At 40.9% G+C, this 12,944-nt stretch overlaps 1 protein-coding gene and 1 long non-coding RNA gene across 6 annotated transcripts in view; one reads left to right on the forward strand and one right to left on the reverse strand.

The window, feature by feature from the left end:
* Positions 1-12,944, forward strand: part of PALLD (palladin, cytoskeletal associated protein) — a 421,753-nt gene that overhangs the window by 308,549 nt on the left and 100,260 nt on the right. Inside the window, exon 1 of one of the 5 annotated variants that reach the window (XM_038573559.1) lies at positions 12,088-12,220. The exons of the other annotated variants lie outside the window; for them this stretch is intronic. The gene's annotated coding sequence lies outside the window, so the exon portion shown is untranslated. Of the gene's footprint in view, positions 1-12,087; positions 12,221-12,944 lie in introns of those variants that run through there. 5 annotated transcript variants of the gene reach the window in all.
* The window catches only part of LOC119865927, an 80,502-nt gene that overhangs the window by 45,641 nt on the left and 21,917 nt on the right, over positions 1-12,944 (reverse strand). Inside the window, exon 3 of the long non-coding RNA XR_005378530.1 lies at positions 7,579-7,678. This is a non-coding gene — a long non-coding RNA (uncharacterized LOC119865927). The remainder of the gene's footprint in view (positions 1-7,578; positions 7,679-12,944) is intronic.

The raw sequence follows: 12,944 nt of genomic DNA on the forward strand, positions 1-12,944 counted from the left end.
TTTAAGTGGCACTTCCACCAGTCTTGTTTTGATAGACTAAGAGTTTAAAAGAGTTTTAATCTATATTCTTGACTTAGTCAAGGTGGTACCTTAACAGTTTGCTTCATCTAGTTACTTATTTGGAATATAAACTCCTTGATGGCATCATGTTCCATGTTGCTCAGTAATGACAATAGAAATTGCTAAACTATTGGCGACAATACCATGTGCATTGTGCCACAGAATTTACAACATCTCCATGAACCCTCACAGCAACTCCATGAGGTGTGTAGCGCTATTTCCATTTTATAGAGGAGGAAACTGAGGCACAGAGAAATTGAATAAGTTATCCAAAAAATCCCCCTAACAAGGGACAAAGTTGGGATTCAGATCCAAATCATGAACTCTTAAATATGAAATCATATGACTTCAATGAAAGCTTTTGAGGATATACTTGAAATGTCACAAGTAGGTGATAGTTCTCTTCAAAATATCCAAAGGTAGGGGACACCTGAGTGGCTCAGTTGGTTAAGTGGCTGCCTTCAGCTGGAGTCATGATCCCAGGGTCCTAGGATCCAGTTGTGAGTTGGGCTTCCTGCTCCCGGGGTAGTCTGCTTCTCCCTTCCCCACTCATGCTCTCTCTCTCTCTAGCTCAAATAAATAAATAAAATCTTTAAAAAATATATTCAAAGATATGAGAAAGAACTTCCACTTTAATTCAGAAAATAAAACTTTGGTCTTCCAAAAGCCAGGTATCCAAGTGGCAATTTGTCAGTTTGAATGATAATTATAGAGCTCCAAAAATTATCTGCATGAATAAAACTTTGGAAGTAGACATAAAATTTGAAATATAAAACAATGAAGGAATCTAATGATACTGTGCTTGTGTATTAAGTGAGGATCTCACTTTAAGTTGTTAAGAACTGAATGTCTCTGCATTTTCTTGGGTTATGGATCCTGCTGCATCAATAGGAAAAAAGATCTGGCAGGTCAAATGCTCTCCTGTGTACCACATCCAAACTCCAAGAATAGCAGACCTAAAGCTACACCCAGAATAACCTATTCTGTAACTTACAGGATGGGAGTAGGCATTCAGGTGGGGTGAGCTCTAGCCCTCTGCTGTGGCTTTCTCAAGTGACTGGAATATTTGGTTGAATCTGTTATAAAGGGAATAATTTGAAGAAATTGCTTTGACTCCTACTATACTTCTCTCCAAATTAGTGTAAAATGGACCAGAAAGCTTCAAATTAAGTTGAATTTGCATGCTTGAAGCCATGTATCTATGAACCATATAGTGCTAAAGGTAAAGCTGGAGATGGTAAAGCAGACCCTCAGCCAGACATCATCTGGTGAATTGAATTAATTACCTATTTGTTCTTGACCCCTTTCTATCTTAGCTTAAAACCATGAGATACTAAGTTTTTTTTTTTTTTGTCATTTATCCTTGTTAGAAAGATATTTTGCATATGTGTATGTGTGTGAAGGATATGTACATATATGTATATTTCACATATATAAACATAAATATAGATACACATGATATAAAATATACAGAAAGTTTAAAGGAGAAGATAAATGTAAACATAAAGAGAGATTTTAGTATTTTTTTCTCACTTCTCAGTGGATTATCCTTTTTTTTTTTTTAAGATTTTATTTATTTATTCATGACAGACACACAGAGAGGCAGAGACACAGGCAGAGGGAGAAGCAGGCTCCATGCAGGGAGCAGGAATCACACCCCGGGCTGAAGGTGGTGCTAAACCACTGGGCCACCCGGGCTGCCCTTCTCAGTGGATTATCATTGAAAATCACTGCTCTGTGTGATACCCCAATACTCATTTGAAGAATTGCCACAAAAGTCCTACACCCCAGATCAGGGTGGGCTGACCTTTGGTCTGATCTTAGAACCATCTAGCTGAAGAGAACTTTAGTGACCATGTGGTTCAGCCTCTTCAGTAAACAGATGAAGAGAGCATGAGACTAAGGGACTTCTGCCTAAATGCCTCATTTCTGAGGACTTAGGACCTGATGAGATGATTTGTTCTTTAAAAGTCAGATATACTTGAAATTTGTTAAAACGATAGATTTTAAGTGGTCTTATACACCCCCCCCAACACACAAATAGTAACTGTGTGAGGTGATAGATATGTTAGTTTGTGTTTGGTAATCATTATACAAGGTATACTTACATCAAAACATATTGTAATACAAAAGAGGCTAATATCCAAAATATATAAAGAACATCTAAAACTCAGCACTAAAAAAAACAATTAAGAAAGAGGTGGAAGACTTGAATGATATTTTTCCGTGGATGACATACAGAGGACCCACGGACACAAGAAAAGATGCTCAGCATCACTAAACATTAGAGAAATGCTAATCAAAATCACAGTGACATATCACCTACATCTGTCAGTATGGCCAAAATCAAAAAGGGAAAAAGTAATAAGTGTTGAGGATGTGGAGAAAAAGGAACCATCATGCATTATTGGTAGAAATGTAAATTGGTGCAGCCACTGTGGAAAACAGTATGGAGGTTCCTCAGAAAGTAAAAATAGAGGGACGCTGGGGTGGCTCAGCAGTTGAGCATCTGCCTTTGGCTAAGGGTGTGATCCCGGCCTGGGGATTGAATCCTGCATCGGGCTCCCTGTGAGGAACCTGCTTCTCCCTCTGTCTATGTCTCTGCCTCTCTGTGTCTCTCATGAATAAATAAACTTAAAATCTTTAAAAACACTTTTTTAAGTAAAAATAGAAATATCATGTGATCCACTAATTCCACTACTGGCTATTCACCCAGAGAAAAACAAAAACACTAATTCAAAAAGATATATGCACCCTTCTATATGTTTACTACAATATTATTTATAGTAGCCAAGATATAGAAGCAACCCAAGTATCACACACACACACACACACACACACACACACACACACACACACACGATGGAATATCATGCTGCCATAAAAAAGGATGAGATTGTGCCATTTGTGACAACATGGATGGACCTCGAGGGTATTATGCCAAGTGAACTAAGACTGAGAAAGACAAATACCATATGAGATTTTAACCACACATCAAATCTAAAAAAAAAAGAATAAACAAAGAGTGGAGTTAGACCTATAAATACAGAGAACAAACTGATGGTTGCCAGAGGGGAGAGAGGTTGGGGTGATGGGCAAAATGGGTGAAGAACAGTGGGAAATACAGGCTCCCAGTTATGGAATGAATGTCACAGGAATGAAAGGTACAGCATAGGGAATATAGTCAGTGATATTTTAACAGCATTGTATGATGACACATGGTAGTTACACTTGCAGTGAGCACAGCATAATGTATAAGAACTTGAGTCACTATGTTGTATACCTGAAACTAATGGAGCATTGAGTGTCAGCTATGGAACTCAAATTTAAACATTGTTTTAATCACTATGCTGTATACCTTAAGTACATATGATTATTTATCAATCATAGGTAACTGAAGCTGGGGAAAAAATAAGTTTTCAAAAACTAAGTCTGAGTAAGTATGTGGTAACAATGAACTGAGTGTAGCCATTGTTTTTACCAAATAACAGAGATTTTTTGGTAGCAAAAGAACTCTTTTGTAACCATGAACAAGTTGAACTTGAAAAAGAACTCCTTAGGAACTTAAAAAGTGAAAGGTAGAGCATTTTGCAGAGGAGGCTAAATGACACCAGTTCAAGAGAAGCACTGGGCAAAATGGCTGTATAAATGGGAATGTGGGTGACCCGGGAAGTATTGGGAGCTGCACGCTAACTTGGAATAATACCCTGCCATGTTGTAGCCTTCAAGCTGATGCTAACTCATTCTTCAGACCCAAGTCCAACTTCTAAGTGCTTGAGGGATTTTTGTTAAGCCTTCTAAGGGAATCCAAATGAATTAACTATTGTGCTTCACCTACGCTCCAGTAATTCATGTTCAGTGGGCAGTCTTATTTTCCCAGATGTGCAGTTTGTTCACAGGGGAGTTATGAGTAATTAACTCGTAAAAGAAACGTCCAAATGAATGAACAACTGCAAAGCACCTGTTGTTAACAGCTGATTTTGTCTCCTCGCTTAGATTAAAAGGAGCTTGAGAATGTGGGGCTGTGTTTTGTTCTTTTAAAACCCTGTGACACCTACTGATGTGGGTTCACACAGAATACACTGTGAATAGAGACTAAGTGGTAGAGTTTGTCTTTATATCTCATGAAAAGAGAGTGTCAAGGGTTCAGACAAACGTCAGCCCCCTAAGGTTAGAGCTACATTATGTCCTGAATGGGCCCTAGGCATGTTTGCCTTTCTGTGACCCTTTCTCCATTAAACAAAGTTAGAATTATATTTTATAACTGCATTGGTATAGAGATGAATGTAATCCAGGCTAGATTCACTATTATACAGTCATCATCATCATATTTACATTCATTTTTTCCTTTGAGTATGAAAGTATTTAAAATAATTTTTTTCTGGGCTGCCAAAAGTATTGTGGGCACTAGCCACTGTACCTACAGTGCCCAGTGGATAAATTGGCCCCTCCTAGGATTATGGACACGAGCATTGCATAAATCACCAGGGGCCTCATCTTTTTTTTTTTTTTTTTAACTTTTTTCCTTGTGATAAAGAACATTGCCAACCCCTTTTATTTTTATTTTTTAATATTTATTTATTATTTATGATAGAGAGAGGTAGAGACACAGGAGGAGGGAGAAGCAGGCTCCATGCCAGGAGCCCGACGCGGGACTCGATCCAGGGACTGCAGGATCGCGCCCTGGGCCAAAGGCAGGCGCTAAACCACTGAGCCACCCAGGGATCCCCCCTTTAATTTTCAATTTTTTATTTTATTTATTCATGAGAGACAGAGAGAGAGGGGCACAGACACAAGCAGAAGGAGAAGCAGGCTCCATGCAAGGAGCCCGACGTGGGACTGGATCCCGGGTCTCCAGGACCATGCCCTGGGCCAAAGGCAGCGCTAAACCACTGAGCCACCTAGGCTGCCCTGCCAGCCCCTTTTAACTTCTCCTTTTCCTAGCTTTTCTCTGAGCAACCGATGGTTCAAGGAGCAGCATTCCCTTGCTCCTTAAGTGACACAACATAGCCTCAAAAAGCCAATGGGTGCCCTCACCCCCCACTTGCCAGCAAGCTCTAGGGCTGTTCCTGTAGGGTCTTTGGCCATATTGTGATGATTCTGAGACAGGTAACTGAACCCAAAATTAATTCCTCTGTGATGCTGAAAGACAGTGCCTTTGTTCTCCAAAATGGAGTCAACTTGAGAGGCTAATTTTTGTCAGACCAGTTTATCCATGGCTGGGACACAAGGTTTCATTAAGTGTCATACACTGGGCAAACAAACAAGGGAACAATGACACCAAAGTTCTGTCAGGCTTCTCTTCGTGCCACCCACAAGTGAAGACAGAATAACGTTACCACCTATAAGCTAATGAACTGAATGCAGCCGTGGTGCAAAAGCATGTATATACCTGTTGCTAATAAATTAATCTCTGATGAAGCTTTTTAAAAATTGAGATAATGATTTGCAGAGGGTTTGGTTTTCAGGAAGCAAGACCGAATTTAGTCTTTATGATTACTGTCTTTCTTGAATTAAAAACTTTACTTTCTGGGACACCTGGGTGGCTCAGCGGTTGAGTGTCTGCCTTTGGCTCAGGGCGTGATCCTGGAGTCCTGGGATTGGGTCCCATATTGGACTCCCTGCATGGAGCCTGCTTCTCCCTCCGCCCATGTCTCTGCCTCTCTCTCTGTGTCTCTCATGAATAAATAAATAAAATCTTTAAAAAAAAAGAATAAAAACTTTACTTTCTGAATCTGTGTCAACTTTGCACAGAAATTACACTTTTTAAAACTGTTGCTCTAATCTCCATTTCCCTCAGTGCCGTTTTCTCTTTTTGAACTTTATTCATGAGCCATGTTTCCTTAAAATTCATTACATATAATGAAAGGTATGGCCATTTGAAAACATTTAGGGGCCACTGGTTTCTCTGAATATAGCAGATTGAACCAAAGTTTAATTCGAGAAGTCACTTGATATCCTTCCAGTCAAGTGGTCAAGTTGTCTCAAAATCAGTTAACTTTGTCTTAGGGTTACTAAAAACAGACAAATATGATACTGATGATATAAGAATAATGATCTCAATTCTTTGGGACAATAAAACTCTTATGTCTAATGAACTCATGCATAAAAATCTTGATTTTTATCTCTTGAAGTCTGGTACTTCATTGTATCAATGGCGACACAGTATAACTTATTTAATGGGCTCATCTCAGGCAGTATCAATATTAAGTCAGTTGTTTTAACTGTCAATCATATAAACTATGTATCAGATAAATTATTTTAATTACTATTACCAAATATTTCCTCTTAAGAGTTTTAAGATCTACATTCAGGCAATTTTCCATTGTGCAATGCATCTATTTAGTTATTTTAAAAGAAAATTTAATCAGAATATTGTCTCATTCCCTTTCCATACAAGAGTCTCAGCTTGCACAGTTTATTGTGTCAAAGATATATACCATAAAATAATCCCCACAATTCTCTTAGTCGGTGGTTATCTCCACTGGCAGACTTTTCATTGCTGCACCCAAGCAAATCCCCGTGTATTTCCCTAATGAGAAAAATTAAGTACTTTAGAGAACATAATCCTATTAATTTGAACCAGAGGATTAGTTTATTAATTCAAGGGAATAGATGCTCAAATTTAGGATGTAAAAGATTTGGTAGAGGGAAGATTTCAGAGTTAGGGAAAATAGGCCCAATTCTCTCCTCCTTGTGAACTTGGTCTCCTGTCTATATCCTGTTGGAGTCCACTGTTTCCTCTGCATTTAAATCATCATTCAGAGAAAGACATTGCCAACCTACTGGCAGCTCCATTACCAGGCTAGTTTCACTTCCTGTATTTCTGGGCGCAGCAATGGGACGATGGCTGATCTGTTTTTTGGAAGAGTCCAGAGCTGTCTATATGAAGTACAACACAAAATTCCTTATTTTGGTGTCACCAGAGGCAATAGTATTAAGAGAATCAACCGAAGAAGTTGTGTCACCTCACCCATAACCTCGTGAATTGCCATTGGGATTAATTTAAAATGTGAAAATGTGTAATCCTAAACTGATGATGTCATATTTATTATCAGTCAATATGTTTGTAAGATGTAGCTTGAGGTTTTTCTTATGCAGGATGAAGTTAAACTAACCAGTCAACTGATAAAAGTATTTCCCCATTTACTTAGGAGAGTCACATAGAAAGCAAATTCCTCCTTTTATCTATGCCTTTTCAGTAATCCACGTGGAATCTGTGGATGATTCCATCAGAGCCAGCATAACTCATTTGATTTGGAAAAGGATACTCAATAATGAGTCAGATTCTTCTGTGGATGAAGCAGGACGTTTAGAAACTGCCTTAACTATTTCAGGTCAAACGGACACTGTGTAGAATAAAACTTTGCAATAATAAATTACTGATTTATTGGTGGATATCTTAGCATCCTTAGATTGTTAATGGACTTACCATAAATATATTTTTCATTCCAAATTTATATTCTCTGGAGTTTGGGTTCTGGAGCTAACAATTTATTTCATTGTTCCTCCACTTACCTCCTGTGTCCTTGGATAAGTTACCTAACTTCTCTGGGCCCATCTTCCTCCTCCATAAGGAGGCGCATGGCAGTAACGACCATACTTCCCCATGGGTTGTCTAGGAAGATAAAATGTGAGAATAAAGGTGAAGTAATTGGCATAGTGTCAGCACAAAGTAAAGTTCAGATTATTTTTCACTCTTTTCCTAAGTACTGTATTGTGTAAAATACATTCCTGAGATACCATAAGGTTTATAAATGTACACATTAAAACGGTAAGAAAACCAGCCTCCACCTTCCCCATATCAAGCACCACATCCTACAGGCAGTCTCTCACTTCATCTTCTCAGCAGTGATCCAGAGTCAGTACCTTAACCTCCATTTTACAGATGAGAAAACAAGCTTTATGAGTTTAAGGTCATGGTGACAGCCTTTGACCCCAGTCTGGGATGCCCTTCTACTAGCTGATCTCTTCAAGGCCCTTGCTAGCTCTGATTCTGTGATTCCTCTGGAGTTTGCATGGAGGCTCAAGGCTTACTTTGCTCTCACAATCATGATCTGTTCTTTTGTTTGTAATTTCGTGATCTTTTCTTACATTCCACAACTGCAGACCCTCTGGTTGTCATGTTCCCTCTCACGTGCTATTTTACGTCCATTGGGTTCTAGTCATATTTAACACAAGTACAGCGAGTCCTGTTTCTGTCTCCCTTATCCTCTCTCCTTGCTCTTAATAAAAAGTTATGTACAAACCAAGGAGCGAGAAAGTTATCTTGGCCAGTGGAATACATTAATTTGTTTTTATGTTGAAACTATGAATTGTCCTTGGAGGCTTGCCCTGTACCTCCTCCTCTAATAGTCTGCATTCATGATCAAATAATGCAGTGTTTAGCCTCTTGAGAAGACACACATTTTCATTTTTAAATATTTCTTACTTTTGTTAAAATAATTTGGCAGTTGATATGGAAATAAATACTACATAGAAAATGCTGCAATTAATCAGAAAGGGTCCATATTCAAAGTGGTCCAATATTTTTTTAAGGTGCTCATTTTAAAATTAATAGAATAAAAGTTAATCTCAAGCATTCTACTCTCAGAAATATTTTCCCAATAATATTAATTGGAACCAGTATCAGATAAAATCTGTAATTGCTCTATTTTCCTGGTCTTGTTCTTGTTGGCTGAATAGGGTTGAGAACCCTTGCAAAAGTAGTATCTATAAGAGAAAAAATAGTCCATTCCACCAAATTGTATGTATACCTTTTAAAAATATAGCAAGAGCTACACCAACACATTTTTAAAAATCCTATCAAAGTACCATAAATGAATGGAAATTCATTATTATGAATGAATTGATATCAGAACTTAGGCTGCATTGATATCAGAGCATATTGTTCACACCATTGATCACTCTGGGACAATATATAACAAAAGCTGCCTTATAGAAAATGTGCCAACCCCAAAGCCAAGAGTTAAGAAAATCTTAAGTTTTGGTGATTTTCATTAAAATATTAATTGAAGCAGAAATGCCTGAAGATATACCAACATTCTTTTATTGCTACACATAAATAAAAGGAACACAAATACAGATTTTGGCCTTAATTTATGTGTTAGACAAGCATGGCTGAACTATGTAGAGTTGTGATGGTAGTTTTTTGAATAGACATTTGGTGAGAGGATATTGCTTTGCTAATACTATCCATTTATAAACTATTGTTCCCTATGCTGAGTATATGTGAGATAAGTGCCATGTGGAACATGTTAGCAGTTATATCTCTGTATCTCTATGATTTAGTTTCACTGCCAATATCTTGTTTGCTCAGTGAACATTATTTATTTTCAGTTGTCTTTTGTTCTTTATAGTTTTAACCACCGATGTTTCACCTTTTTTATTTGTGAGAGAGACTATGAAAAGAATATGTAAAGGAATGGTTTGAAGGATTACCTTCACCCATCCACGTTTCTCCCCAAACAGCCAAACCCTTGAGGAAACTATTTCATATCCAATTAAATTTGCACATTTGAAGCCATAGGTCCAGGAGCCCAAGCATGCTAAAAGGAAGCTAGAGTCAAAAGTCCTGAAACAGAACACTTTAAGTCCTAAATGGCAAACACTCTAAGGGAGACCAGATGGGGAATCCCAAGAGTGCAGCCCCTGGTCAAGTAAAAGTTGATTGCATATTTGTTCTCTACTCCTTTCATCTTCCTTTAAAACCATAGACCTCTAAGTTTCAGCTAAGGAGAACAAAGAAAAAAATATATAAAGAGAAGGTTGTTGATCAGAATACTCAGTAAAGCACGAGAGGATGAAGTGTTCTTTAACAGGCTTGGCAGAAATTCCTATCAGTGCTTCTACTGATAATAGTTTTCACAATTTTGGAACTTGCCAAAGCGATAGCTAAGATGTATCTACACCTCCCATACTTCATATATAAAAAACTTTAAAAGCTGAAAGCATTAAAATATTCAGTGTTTTGTACCAGTTCCTTAAATCCTCCTGGATCTGCGCTCTGAGAAATGAAAATGTTGCTTTCTGGTCTCCTATAGAAAGAATAAGTCAGAGATGGCAGATCTAAGGGGTCATCCTTCCTTTGGTGCCTCTTGAGAGTGAAGGAATTGGATGATTTCTTGTAGATAATCAACCCATCTCTTCCACCCTACGCACCCTCCCATGGTGGGTAAACATGTACAGTGGTAGTAACTCATGCTTATCTAATTTATTCCTTCTGTGTTCATGTTGAGAATGGACTCCGAAATAATAAAATTACAAAATCTAAGAACTGAACCTTTAAAATTATCAAATCAGTCCCATTGTTGTGGAAATAAGGAAATTCCCGAGTTCCGCAGTTAATAGCACAGATTCCTAAATCCTAACTCTCATTTTAGAATTCTTTCTTCATCGTCACACTGTAGCCTGCAAGAAAACCCAATGATGCGCCAAGTGATGTCATTGCTGCCACTCTAATGGCCATTTGACATGGGGATGAGCAAACTAAAAAGTCAAAAGGAGGCAGGCAAACAGTGAAATACTGAGGGTTTTTTTTATCTGCTTGTCCTCTCAAAAATTGAAAATATGGTATAGTGCCTTATGTTATACCTAGAAAGATGACTACCGTATATTGTAGGTTAAAAAAAAGGTTACAGAATCATATGTAAATGCTGATCTAATCTCTGTTTTATTATGTGTTTAAATACACACACAAAAGTCTGGAAGCGAAGGCTGTAGGCTGTTAACAATGTTTATCTCTGGTAGAGTTACAGGGAAACATTCATTTTTGGTTTATTTGAATCTTTTACAGACATTTTAAATTTACAAATAAAGATATTTCAGAGAGAGAAGTAGAGTATCTGGCTCATGGCTGTGAACCTAGAAACCCTATTGTTCAATATTAATGAAGGCAGAGATGAAATTACTAGATAATTTAAACATGTGGCCCACTGATTATTCAAATCTAGTTGGTATCACTGGCATTTAACTGGGAAGGGCCTTGGCATGACAGATGTTCAGTAAGTGTCAGGTATTAACATTCATTCATTCCTTTGACAGTTTATTGTGTGTGAAAAAATTTGGTCTCAGTGGTCAAGGAGCGTACACTCTGGTAGAAGTAACAGGAAGAAATAAATACCTGTGATCCTGTGCTAACCTAACTACTGGAGGGTTAAGCACAGAACCAGCTGAGCTGGTGCAAGGAAACATTGCTGCTCTGGCTTTAGGATTAGACCCACAGTAAATCACAGATTTTACAGAGGAAATTAAGTTAGGAATCAATACGTCCATATCCTACTTTAAAACCCTCTACAGACATCCCCATGTAGTAGGTTGGAAACAAGTGACTCAGGCCTCTTGTAGTTTATGACAGAAGAAAAAGGATGGGAACCGCGTTCCTAACATACTGCTAAATGAGAATGAGTTACACTTCTTACCCTGAGGGTTCCTAAATTTAGCTACCCGTTGATACTCAGAACAGAGTAAGCTAATTAATGTGAATCTAGAAATTATCCTCTTACTTTAACAAAGGAGTGTACCACGCTTTCTCATTTAACTGCTGTTCGATCCGCAGGTGCCTGCAAACCCGCAGCACCGAGTTAAAAGTGAGTAGCCGGCAGGTACTGGACCCTTCCCCACCCAAGCCTCAGCCCTGCGGTTTCAGGGCGGGGTGGGGGGGGTGGGCTGGGGGGGGTGGCGGCGGCGTTACCATCCCAGGCCCCAAGAATGTTGCCCTGGAATCAGAGCCACTGGACATTTTCGTCTATAAAGGAAAAAAACACAACCAAACACTGGAGGGAAGTCATCCTGACTTGCAACCAACGTCTCCAGTGGCCTAGACAGAAAAGTTACAATCTTTCCCATCATCAATCAGTTCTTCCTAAAAGTTTCGAGGAAGCCGGTTGGTGTGTGCTGCTCCAGGAAAGGGCGCCCAAAGATGCAGAGGGCGGAGCGCGGCTGGAGGGAGGGGCGCGAGCCTGCGCTGACCTGGGGCCGCTGCAGGCTCGAGCCCCGCCTCCTCCGGGACTCTTATTTTGAAGGAGGCGGACAGAAGGTTCAGACTCACTGAGTCACGGAGCGGGCGCGGGTATATAGCCGGCACCTGCCTGTGGCCGCGGCGCTGAGCCCGCAGGACTGGGGGTCATGGAGCAGCGGGGGCGCGGCCCCGAGACCCGAGGTAGGCGCCAGGCGCAGAGGGCTCGGCCCCTGGCTGGTGGGAATGTATGAATTAGGGGGAGCAGAGGGTGTGGGGTGGGGGGCGAGCTGGGGGCGGGAAGGCTCTAGAGGAGGATGGGGGTGGGGAGGGGAGGCCGAGCTGGGGGGGCTCTAGAGGAGGATGAGGGGGTGGGGAGCAGGGAGGCAGAACTGGGGGCGGGAGGATGGGGGTGGGAGCTGGGAGGCCGAACAGCTTCCAAATGCAGTTTGGGGGGGGCGAGGACGGGATCCTTTCGCAGAGCCCCCCCCCCCCCCTTGTCTGATCAGAGCAGGAGCCGCTGAGAACAGAGTTGGGAGTTTGCTTCCCCTGGTCGGGGTTGGGACTGGAGGTGTTTGCTGCCAGGGGTGGCCCTTGCCTCTGATAAACTTTCCTGGCCGTGCCTCCCTCGCTCGTGGCCGCCGTCCCGCGGGTGGCGAACCTGTGGAGGAAGGGCAGAGAAGAGGAGGCTGGCGTGGACCGAGGGGCTGAGGGGATGACCTCATTCCCCGGCGGCCGGCGGGGGTTGGGGGGTGCACGGGTCCGAGGTCTGCGCGCTGGCCTCTCCCCAAGCGCATCCTCCCTTCCTTGGGAGAATTCAGCCTCCCTCCCCCCCCCCCCCCCCCCGGGCGCCGTTCAGACGTGCTTGTCACTTGGGGGCTTCGCCGCGGGGGTGCGGTCGGGCTGGCGTGCTGGTGCGGCGGGGTAC

The sequence above is a fragment of the Canis lupus genome, chromosome 25, assembly GCF_011100685.1.
Source record: "Canis lupus familiaris isolate Mischka breed German Shepherd chromosome 25, alternate assembly UU_Cfam_GSD_1.0, whole genome shotgun sequence".
Classification (NCBI taxonomy): Eukaryota; Metazoa; Chordata; class Mammalia; order Carnivora; family Canidae; genus Canis; species Canis lupus.